Source organism: Cetorhinus maximus, chromosome 8 (genome assembly GCF_964194155.1).
Source record: "Cetorhinus maximus chromosome 8, sCetMax3.hap1.1, whole genome shotgun sequence".
NCBI lineage: Eukaryota > Metazoa > Chordata > Chondrichthyes > Lamniformes > Cetorhinidae > Cetorhinus > Cetorhinus maximus.
Window position 1 is genome coordinate 807,501 of NC_135886.1, and position 11,242 is coordinate 818,742.

At 49.9% G+C, this 11,242-nt stretch overlaps 1 protein-coding gene across 2 annotated transcripts in view; it reads right to left on the reverse strand.

Annotated features, from left to right (window-relative positions):
• Positions 1-10,570, reverse strand: part of LOC144683228 (decorin-like) — a 70,854-nt gene extending 60,284 nt beyond the window's left edge. For both annotated transcript variants that reach the window (XM_078546185.1, XM_078546184.1), the window contains exon 1: positions 10,178-10,570. The gene's annotated coding sequence lies outside the window, so the exon portion shown is untranslated. The remainder of the gene's footprint in view (positions 1-10,177) is intronic.
• Between the last annotated feature and the right edge of the window lie 672 nt (positions 10,571-11,242).

The window sequence follows — 11,242 nt, forward strand, 5'->3', positions numbered from 1 at the left end:
CTGCAGAGTGGCTGGGTCCCTAATTCGGGACCTCCATGATTTCTGATGTTTTAATGAAAATTCATCGATTTGAAACATTAACTCTGGGCTGAATTCTCCATTTGGCGGGGTGGGGGCGGAGCTGGAGTGGGTGTGGGCGGGTGCAGACCGATTGCTACCCGCTATCGGGTCCCCGCCGCCATTTTACGCAGCCGGGCCAATGAAGACCCGCCCAGCGTAATGCCCGACTCCCGAGGATAGCGGGAGTGGGCGGGCGGCAGCGGGAGTGCACAGACCCTCCGGGTCGCCATTGGACCCGGCGGCCTGTTTATCAGAAGCACTGGCAGCCTTTGCAAGGCTGCTCACAATGTCAGGAGGAAGGGGTCACCGGAGGGCTTCTGGTGAGCAGGTCAGGCCGGAGGGTAGGGCAGTGGGTCAGGCCAGGCCGGAGGGTAGGGTAGTGGGACAGGCCAGGCCGGAGGGTAGGGTGGGGGGACCAGGCCAGGCCGGAGGGTAGGGCTGTGGGACAGGCCAGGCCGGAGGGTAGGGCAGTGGGTCAGACCAGGCCGGAGGGTAGGGTAGTGGGTCAAGCCAGGCCGGAAGGTAGGACTGTTGGACAGGCCAGGCTGGAGGGTAGGGCAGTGGGACAGGCCAGGCCGGAGGGTAGGGCTGTGGGACAGGCCAGACTGGAGGGTAGGGTAGTGGGTCAGGCCAGGCCGGAGGGTAGGGCAGTGGGTCAGACTAGGCCGGAGGGTAGGGTAGTGGGTCAAGCCAGGCCGGAGGGTAGGGCAGTGGGACAGGCCAGGCCGGAGGGTAGGGCAGTGGGACAGGCCAGGCCGGAGGGTAGGGCAGTGGGACAGGCCAGGCCGGAGGCTAGGGCAGTGGGACAGGCCAGGGCGGAGGGTAGGGCAGTTGGACAGGCTAGGCCAGAGGGTAGGGCTGTGGGACAGGCCAGGCCGGAAGGTAGGGCTGTGGGACAGGCCAGGCCGGAGGGTAGGGCAGTGGGTCAAGCCAGGCCGGAGGGTAGGGCAGTTGGACAGGCTAGGCCAGAGGGTAGGGCTGTGGGACAGGCCAGGCCGGAGGGTAGGGCTGTGGGACAGGCCAGGCCGGAGGGTAGGGCAGTGGGACAGGCCAGGCTGGAGGGTAGGGCAGTGGGTCAAGCCAGGCCGGAGGGTAGGGCTGTGGGACAGGCCAGGCCGGAGGGTAGGGCTGTGGGACAGGCCAGGCCGGAGGGTAGGGCAGTGGGACAGGCCAGGCTGGAGGGTAGGGCTGTGGGACAGGCCAGGCCGGAGGGTAGGGTAGTGGGTCAGGCCAGGCCGGAGGGTAGGGCAGTGGGACAGGCCAGGCCGGAGGGTAGGGCAGTGGGATAGGCCAGGCCGGAGGATAGGGCAGTGGGATAGGCCAGGCCGGAGGGTAGGGCAGTGTGACAGGCCAGGCCGGAGGGTAGGGCTGTGGGTCAGGCCAGGCTGGAGGGTAGGGCGGGGGGGCCAGTGTGCCCCTCGTTTCTCGGATGATTGCCCTGCTGCCCTCCTCCAGGAGGTGGCAGCACAGTGGGAGGTGCTGGATCCCCAAGATGGGAGCTGAGAGGAGGAGGCCCCCCCACATGACGAAACGTGCCTGGGAGGAGGTGGGGGAGGTGGTGAGCTCCCGCGATGTGGTGCGGTGAACCTGGATCCAGTGTCGCAAGCGCTTCAACAACTTGTTGCGCTCTGGTAGGGTGAGGACCATGTTGGCATTGGGTATTTCACCCAACAGGTCGGCTTACCCCCCTCAGCCCCCCCCCACCCCCCCGCCCCAAGTCTGAGTGTAGTGACTGTGTTGAATCATTGACGGCATCTGTCATTAGCTGGGTGGGTCAGCAGATATTGCCCATGCTGAGGTCACCCTGAGAGGGTGGTGAAGAGATGGGTTCTGCCCCCGCAGCTTGTGGTACACTGAGACCCACATGACTGGTTTGGAGGCAACCTGGAGGAGCTGCACCTGGGCGCAGTGTTTGAACTCCAGGACATGTCCAAGTCAGGGTGATAAGATGCTGGGAGGGGAGATTCAAGGTGGCATGGCAATGAACCATCTGCTGCCCTCTACGCTCCACGTGGTTGCGCCTCCTTGCTATGGAAGGATATACCGTGTGGTGTCTAATGTGATGTAGGCAGCATGAGGCTGGGGGTAGAGGGGGTTGTGGGGAACAGGCCTGGCATCTTTGTGTGAGTGTTCGGCAGCAGCTGGGTGAGGAGGCTCTGGAGCCCTGATATGTCCCACTCTGGTTGGGGTGGGTCGTGCGCAAAGAGAGTCCATGTGCAATTTTCACTAATCAATGCTCGTCTCTCAGTTTCAGGAGAAGAATACTCATAACGCGGTAGAGCGTGTGAGGACTGGCAGCGGCCAGGTGCAGATCACCATCCTTAGGCGCCTCGAGCAGGGGGCCCTGGACCTGGAGAGGCGCCAACCGCCAAGGTCCACTAGTGTCGGTGACGCTGGGGTGCCACAGCCAGGTATTTATGCCCAACAGTGAGGTCAGCATTGTTCTCCCAACAGCCATAGCAGTGCTGAATGTTAATTGATTTAATTTTGCAACATGGATTGACCATTGGTTATGGAAGGATGAGCACATATTGATCCGGGGGACAGGAATGCAGATTGACATTGTCTCCATGTTAACTGATCCACTGCCCTGGTTCTTCCTTTCAACATCATGGGAAGTACCGAGGATCAGAGGGACCTTGGTGTGCATGTCCACCGGTCCCTTAAGGTAGCGGGACAGGTAGATAAGGTGGTTAAGAAGGCATATGGGATACTTGCCTTTATTAGCTGAAGCATAGAATATAAGAGCAGGGAGGTTATGTTGGAACTGTATAAAACGCTGGTTAGGCTACAGCTAGAGTATTGCGTGCAGTTCTGGAATCCGCATTATAGGAAGGATGTGATTACACTTGAGAGAGTGCAGAGGAGATTTACCAGGATGTTGCCTAGGCTGGAGAGTTTTAGTTATGAGGAGATATTGGATATACTGGGGTTATTTTCCCTGGAGCAGAGGAGATTGTGGGGGGACATGATTGGGGTGTATAAAATTGAGGGGCATAGATAGGGTAGACAGGAAGGAACTTTTCCCCTTGGTGGAGGGATCAATAACCAGGGGGCATAGATTTAAGGTAAGGGGCAGAGGATTTAGAGGGGATGTGAGGAAGAATTTTTTCACCCAGAGGGTGGTGGGAATCTGGAACTCACCGCCTGAAAGGGTGGTAGAGGCAAAAACCCTCATAACATTTAAGAAGTATTTGGATGTGCACTTGCGATGCCATGGCATACAAGGCTATGGTCCTAATGCTGGAAAATGGGATTAGAATAGTTAGGTACTTGTTTAACCGGCGCACACTCGATGGGCTGAAGGGCCTTTTTCTGGGCTGTAGACCTCTATGACTCTAACATCAGAGCAGGGCCGGGAGGAGGACCAGCTGAGGCCCCCTCTCACACCTGAGGGGCCTGAAGTCTCACCAGGGTCACACCATCTCTGCCTGGCAGGCACCAGCGCAGATACTAGCAGTGGGAGGACTGCAGGAGACCAGGCACATGCTCAGTCTGGAGTTGTCCGCGATGCAGCAGGTGCAGGAAATGCGGCCGGGTGTGCGGGAGCATCTGGGGGAGATACATGAGGCTATGCTTGGCTTGGTGTCCGTGATGGAGGATTCTACGCGGACGATCGCTGAAGCAATGAGGCACATGTCCGAGCGCTATGCGTCCTCCAAGGAGAGAGTGGCGACTCTCGTGGAGAGGCTCCTCCAGGAGACCCGCCAGGGCTTCCTGGGGATGCGGTCTGACCAGCAAGTACCTCACATCGGCATTGACCTCAGCTGGTCAGTGCCAGTGTGGGAGATGGTTTGGGCATCAGTTTTCCCAGCTTGGTGCCCATCCATCCACGGTGAGCAGGGAGGTCCAAAGCAACCTCACATCGGTGCAGCAGCTGCCTGTTGTCTCTGCGGGCTCCTCTCAGGGCGCTCCAGATGAGGGCGGCAGCTCCTCCGCCCCTCTCCCAGTGACTGTATCATCCGGTGAGGCTGCGGTGACTGGGGAGGTGCCAGCTGTGGAACTGGCAGCTTCCCCCCAGGCGGGACCAGCACAGGCTCCACGGGCCAGAGAACGGCTGCCATGGTCATTGAGGCCAACAGCACAGCAGAGTCAGCAGCTGTCTCAGATACCAGTGCCAGCGAGGGGTCAGCACCAAGTTATAGCGCCCGGAAACGAAAACATTAGGCACTTTAGGAACATCACGGGTTTCTCACTGGTGCTTTTGTGTTGGCCCGAGATGAGGTCCTTATAATTTGTTTTGTTTTGGAACACTATTGTCTTTTTTTTGGAAAAACTGGTTTGTTTGGCAGAATAAATTCAGATATGTCACCATGGCTGAGGGCGCCTCTTTTCTATTGCATGTGGGTGGTTTCCAAAACTGTAATGAGTGCTTGGATGGACATTCAGCTTTACTAACAAGACCCTTAGTTACTGTTCCTAACCAGGCAGATTTTGTACTTAGATGTCAAGTATCGAGCCTACAGCCCAGGCTAGTCCTGGAGATCCATATGTGCTGTGCTAGCTGAAGGTTCATTGGATTAAAGCCTCCCGGGTGTCCCTGCCTCCCTGCAGTCTGCCCGGGTCAGCGTTTAACCCCTCAGCATTTCCCTGTCCGTGCTCATCCTCGGACTCACTGCTGGACTCATCGTGTGCAGCCGCAGCCACTGCGTCGACATCTTCTTCCCCCACTGCATCCCCCCTTTCCAGTGCCAGATTGTGCAGAGCGCAGCATGTAACCACTATCACCGAGACACGATCTGGGGGGTATTGGAGTGCGCCCCCTGAGCAGTCCAGGCATCAGAAGCGCATCTTGAGAAGACCGATGGCTCTCTCCACCACAGCCCTTGTGGAGGTGTGGCTCCTATTGTACCGCTGCTCAGCTTCTGTTCTTGGATGGTGGAGAGGTGTCATGAGCCACCTTCTGAGGGGATAGCCCTTGTCACCCAGCAACCATCCATCCAGCCGGGCTGGAGCACTGAAGAGCCCCGGCACCTGGGAGTGTCTGAGGATGTAGGCATCGTGGGAGCTGCCTGGGCACCTTACACAGACTTGTAGAATCAGCATCCTGTGATCACACACTATCTGCACGTTCATGGAGTGGAAGCCCTTCCTGTTGACGAAGGCACCGGGTTCACCTGCTGGCGCCTTGATGGCCACATGTGTACAGTCTATAGCACCCTGGACGCGGGGGAAGCCAGCAATGGCCGTGACGCCTCTGGCTCGCTCTGTCTGGCTGGCCTGGTCCCAACTGAAGTGGATGAAGGTCAATGCCCGTCTGAACAGAGCGTCTGTAACCTGCTTGACACAAGTGTGGGCAGCTGATTGGCACCCACCGACCTCTGGAAGGAGCCAGAATCATAGAAGGTGAGGGCAGCTATGAGCTTCAGAACCACTGGCATGGGGTGTCCACCCACACAGTTAGGGGAGATCTCAGGGCCAATCATCTGACAGATATATTTGACTGTTTTCCTTGAGAGTCGGGGCCTCCTTCGGCACTGCACCTCAGACACATTGAGGTAGCTGCTTCACCGCCTGTAAACCCCGGCAGCAGGATAGTGGCATCTTCTGCGGCCCCTTCCACCTTGGACAACCTCTTGACCCTGCGCCCCTTGTGCCTGCGCCTGTCCTCCCAAAGGTGGCTCCCCTGGAGGCTGAATGTGCACTCCTGGCCTCCTCCCCCTTCTAGCCCTCCCTTCCTCCTCAGGGGAGCTGCCTCCAGTAGAGAGTTCAGCTCCCATTCCCAGGCTAAGGGAAGGCTTCCTGAAACCTGCAGGCCCAGTAAAGATTCCTCACTGCAGAGTGCTGACCTGAAGGTTAAGAGTCCAGGAAAAGCAGCTGGGATGAGTTTTGAATTACTGCAGATCACACAGGCAAGTTTCAAAAACTCTCAGAAATAAATACTTGACTACGCACACTGGTGACCCCACTGAGCCCTCTTATCCTGCCCATAGACAAAGTTTATACAAATGTGTCCTACCCGCCTGCCCTTTGCACCTATGCGCCAAGCCGAGGATCGCATGGGCACTGAAAAATCGGTGTCAATTGGTGCCTCAAGGGCCTTAAGTGGCCCATTAATTAATGGCGGGTACGCATCGGACATCATTGCACACCTGCCCAGTGAAATATCGTGATGGCGCGCGGTGATGTCGGGATGCTCGCCCAATGTCAGTGCGCGGACATGCGGGTCACGTCCCCGCACGCCAAAGGGAAAATTCATCCTTCTGTTTCTCTCCAAAGATGCTGCCAGACCACCTGAGTATTTTGGGCATTTTCTGTTTTTCAGTCAATTCCCGTTCCTTAAATAAGTCACAGAAACGACACATCATCATGTTATGTAGTATCCTGTAGTAGCAGTGTTAAAACTAGCAGCATAGCAGTCTTTGTTAAACAGGTTGGAAGAGTCTTCAGTTTCTTGGCAAAGCGTTTGCTTTGTCCACCCACCTCATCATTGTGAATTGTTCCACTCAGTAAACTGAAAACCCACTTCACTGAAAATAATTACTTTCTTAGTCAAAACATCAAATAGCACTCAAGTTTGCAGTCTAGACAGCAATGGTATGTGTTCACCACAAAGCGTTCACAGTGTGCCTATTTCTGGCCACAGTAAGGACTCAGAACAGGCCTGTAGCATTCGAACCTCCTTCCATAGCTTAATGCTCGTCCATTCAAACATGTTCGATTTTTAAATCTTAGAGGCTGACCCATGTATCAGTGCAGTCAGTGTATATTTGTTACTGAAATATCTTTATTCCAGTCCTACAAGTTTTTGCATTTTTAAATTGGAAAGTTGGGCTAAATGTGGGATCTTTCTCATCCAACATTCCACACGTGATCCATATATGAACAAAATATCTCAAGATGACAACGAGTACATACTCTCCAATTCTTGGGTTTGGTATGAAATATGTTTTTAGACGGGAGCTCTTGGAATCTGTACCCCTTTAAGAAACGTTCTTAGGGGATGAGTTTCAATCACTTGTCTGTGTCTACATCATTCCGACAAAGTTACAGCAGACAAGTGGGACACTGCTCTGCGAATTCACGTCCTTACTATCACCAAACCCCTTGAAGGAGAGTCTTACGATCAATGCTTCTCCTTCTCAGGTGTGAAACTTAGTTGTATCTCTGCTGGATGGAGTTTCCTTGTTTTCCATTCCTCATACAGAAAAGTACAATCAGACCATTACTTTATACCTGGTTGATCCCTTGCCTCCTGGATGAGGGACCAACTACAGTTGAGAAGGTGTGTGCGATCAACTCTCAGACCTCCATCAGTGCCACCGCCAGGTGGGCTGTTATGTGGCCCACCTGATTGACCCAGCATGACTCATTATCCCCTATGGGCAGACCCCCACTCATTGTCTCGTGGCTGCAGTCTGCTTTTTTGATATGTGCCTCTTTTTACTTTTATACATAGAAGACACTTCTACTATTTTTTCAAAACCAACTCGCTCTGGTTCATGAATCATCTGAACATGCCCAATGGATAGGAATATGGACTCTGGTTGACAGCTATTTCTGTCTCGGGTAACAGTTAAGACTCAAAATTATATGTGGATCAGCAGAATTGCTTAGGAACCTCAATCTAACCAAAAATGTTCTACTCTAGAAGCAAAATCTGGAGTCCCTAAGCAGCAGACGCTCTGTCTTATCAATCTTCTGCAAACCCCTGTGTATCATACGAACATACGTGTATTAACACATGAATTAGGAGCAGGCATAGGCCATTTAGCCGCTCGAGCCTGCTCCACCATTTGATAAGATCATAGCTTATCTGTTCCAGGCCTCAACTTTCCTGTCTACACCCTATACCCTTTAACTCCCTTGTCAGTCAAGAATCTATCTAACTCAATGTAACTCAATACTTAGTAAATATACTCAATAACCCTGCCTCCCCATTGCTCTATGAGAAAGAGAGTTCAACACACTAAAGACCCTCTGAGAGAAAAAAAACTCTCCTCATCTCCTTCATAAATGGGACACCTCTTATTTTTAAACTGTGTCCCCTAGTTCTAATCTTTCCTATAAGGGGAAACATTTTTTCAGCATCCACCCTGTCAAATCCCCTCAGGATCTTATATGTCTCACCCTTCTAAACTCCAATGGATACAGGCCCAACCTGTCCAACCTTTCCTCATAAGACAACCCCTATATCCCAGGAATCAGTCAAGTGAACCTTCTCTGCACTGCTTCTAATGCAATTATATCCTTTCTTAATTATGGAGACCAAAACTGTACGCGGTGCTCCAGATGTGGCCTCACTAATGCCCTGTACAAAACTTCACTAATTGTATATTCCATTCCCCTTAATAAATGACAGCATCCCATTTGCCTTCCTAATCACTTGCTGTACATGCATCATCATGTTGCATGAATTTTGAAGCTGAATTCACAACTGACATGTGAAGAGGGCACTCAGTAGACCTTTGCCATGCTGTGTTAACTCAACATTATTACAATCATGCAACTCTTTATTGAGGCTTTTCCCTATCTAGTTGATGACCTGTAACTACAAAGTGGAAAAGGAGAATATTTTTGTTAAGATTTTCCATCTCCCTGAGGAGGCTTCAAGCCAATTCACACCCACCAATCTGCTCCAAAAACTCTGCTCACATTTTTGACAGCTGTGAAAAATTCCACTACTGCAGCTGAGACAATCCACAATATTCGAAAATGAGCCACCATATTCTAAAAAAAAGTCAATTTGCTCTATCTCCCAATGTTAACAGATGGATACTTTAAAAAAATTGGATCTTCACAAAAACTAGTCAGTTCTCCCTTGGAACATACCCTATCTGTATACCAGTTTTGTTGAAGTATGTCCATTAGTTTTTAAGATATATTGTTTACAGGCAAACAGAGGTGAAAACATTACCTCCCGCTGCCTTCAGTGAATGGGATAAATACCAGATTCATTGCGAAAAGGTCCTTAGAACAGACCTTATAGTTCCAACAGGCATTTGATTGAAGTGTTCTCAATGAGGGACGTGTTGGCGGGTTGGACCCTTTTTTGACTGATTTGATTTTGAGGTTTTAAAAAATATACATATATATATTTGTATACACAAGGAAATTCATAAGTCAAAAAAAACAAGTAGAGTAATGAAAAGTACTCAGGCCAAATAATATAAATATGCTCCTTGTATTCAGCTACTAAGATTTCTTCTGTGTACTGTCTAGTAAACTCATAAATGTGTTTACAGAAGGAGATGACTTATGAATTTAATACACTTAATTCATGGAGGAAATATTTGCCCCAAGTGAGGCTCCAGTATTTCTTGTAACCTTATTGACTATAAGCCACCTTGTTCCTCACCTTCCATTATTAATTGTAATGGACGCTGCTCCTTTACCAAGTTGCGCTGAACCAGAGAGTATAAAAAAAGGCCAAAAATACCTCGAATTTTCGAGTGTGTGAACATCTAGTTATCCAAAGACCAAATGAGACATTGCAAGCAAAGAACCCTAGACCACATACACATTTGTTTAACAGACATGAAACAAGACATCCTAACTATCCTCAAAAGTCAATTAATGGTCCATTCATCGTATAATTGCCTAACCCTTTGCTCATGGAATCATACAGCACAGAATGAGGCTGTTTGGCCGACTATACCTGTCTCAGGTCTTTGAGAGAGCTATCCAATCAGTCGCACACCCCTGCTCTTTCCCATAACCCTGCGTTTTGTTTTCCTTTTCAAGTATATATCCAATTCCCCTTTGAAAGTTACTATTGAAGCTGCTTTCATCCCCTCTCAGAAAATACATTCCAGATCACAACAACTTGCTGAATTAAAAACAAAAATCTACCCATCTCTCCTTCTTGGCTTTTTTTTTCCCCCCGAGTTATCTTAAATTTAAGCCCTCTGATTACTGAATCTCCTTCTTGTGAAAACAGTTTCTCCTGGATTGGAGAAACAGTTATGAATGTGAGATAAACATGACTACAACCACCTATTTATATTAAAATTGCATGATAGCAAAACACCTAATTGCACGGCAGAAATACTTTCTTGGTTGAACATTGAGTACAACTGCAGACTTTTATAGACTGGTGTAGGCTAGTCGTTAAGTCGCTAACATTAAATAAGGTAGCTTCACCTCTCGTTAGATAAATACAAATGATGTTCCATACCTGGCGGCTCTGAAATTTGATCTCCAGAATGTCAGGTTTATGGATTAGATCAAGTCTGCAGATTTAGTCCATTCAGGAGTGGTTTAGGGACCAAGGTTCCTCTTAGTCCAGTGAAGGTAAGAAAAAAAAACAAAGCCTTGCAGGGTCTTTATTCTCACAACCTCTATTTGTGTGGAGGTGGCTCACGAAATAACAGTGCCTCCAATCATATGGAAGTGATAAACGCTGTCTCAAGGCCAAGAGTAAATTTTATGGCCTAAACTGGTACTTAAAATGTCCAGCCCCAGGGTGTGCTGAGGTGGAACCTTTCGGTTCTGTTTTCCTTTGAAACATTTGAGTATTTTTTTGTAAAAAAAAAGATATCATTTGGCCAGTCAATGCTGCTTCCTTTAAAAAAAACTGGGGGGGGTGTCTACTTGATCCTGGATGAATGCTGACAAGAATCTAATGCCACTCAATGTGCCTCACAGAAAATCCCAATTCTGGAATAGGTTCCAAAATGTTTCTGTAAAATATTCCACTGAAACGTGCAATTTAATTATAAACGGCCGTGCAGATGAAAATAATGAGTGATTTCCACAGAACGTTGTAATTGCCCAAACAAGGAGAGCCATAAAAAATGGGCTGTTAACATGGCAAAAATAATACAAATGAGATTTATGACAGAAATGAGTGAGACAGATTGGGGGAGCCATCTAGCCAAATGGAGCTGTGCTTGTTTCTAAGAGTGAGACACGTTGAAATTTTAACCCAAAACATTTATATCACTCCCTTACATAATCAAAATGTCTCAAGGCACCTTACTAGCATTAGCAAATAAAATTTGACACTGAGCCACATAAGGAGATGTCAGGCCAGATGACCAAAAGCTTAGTTAAAGTGATAGGTTACGAGGAGCGTCTTAAAGCAAAAAAATAGGTAGAGAGAGAAAGCGATTTACTGAGAGAATTTCAGAGCTTAGGGCCTAGGCAGCTGAAAGCACAGCCACCAATGGTGAAGCGTTAAAATCGGGGATGAGCAAAAGGCTGGAATTAGTGGAATTCCCATCTATCTGCTGCCCTTGTC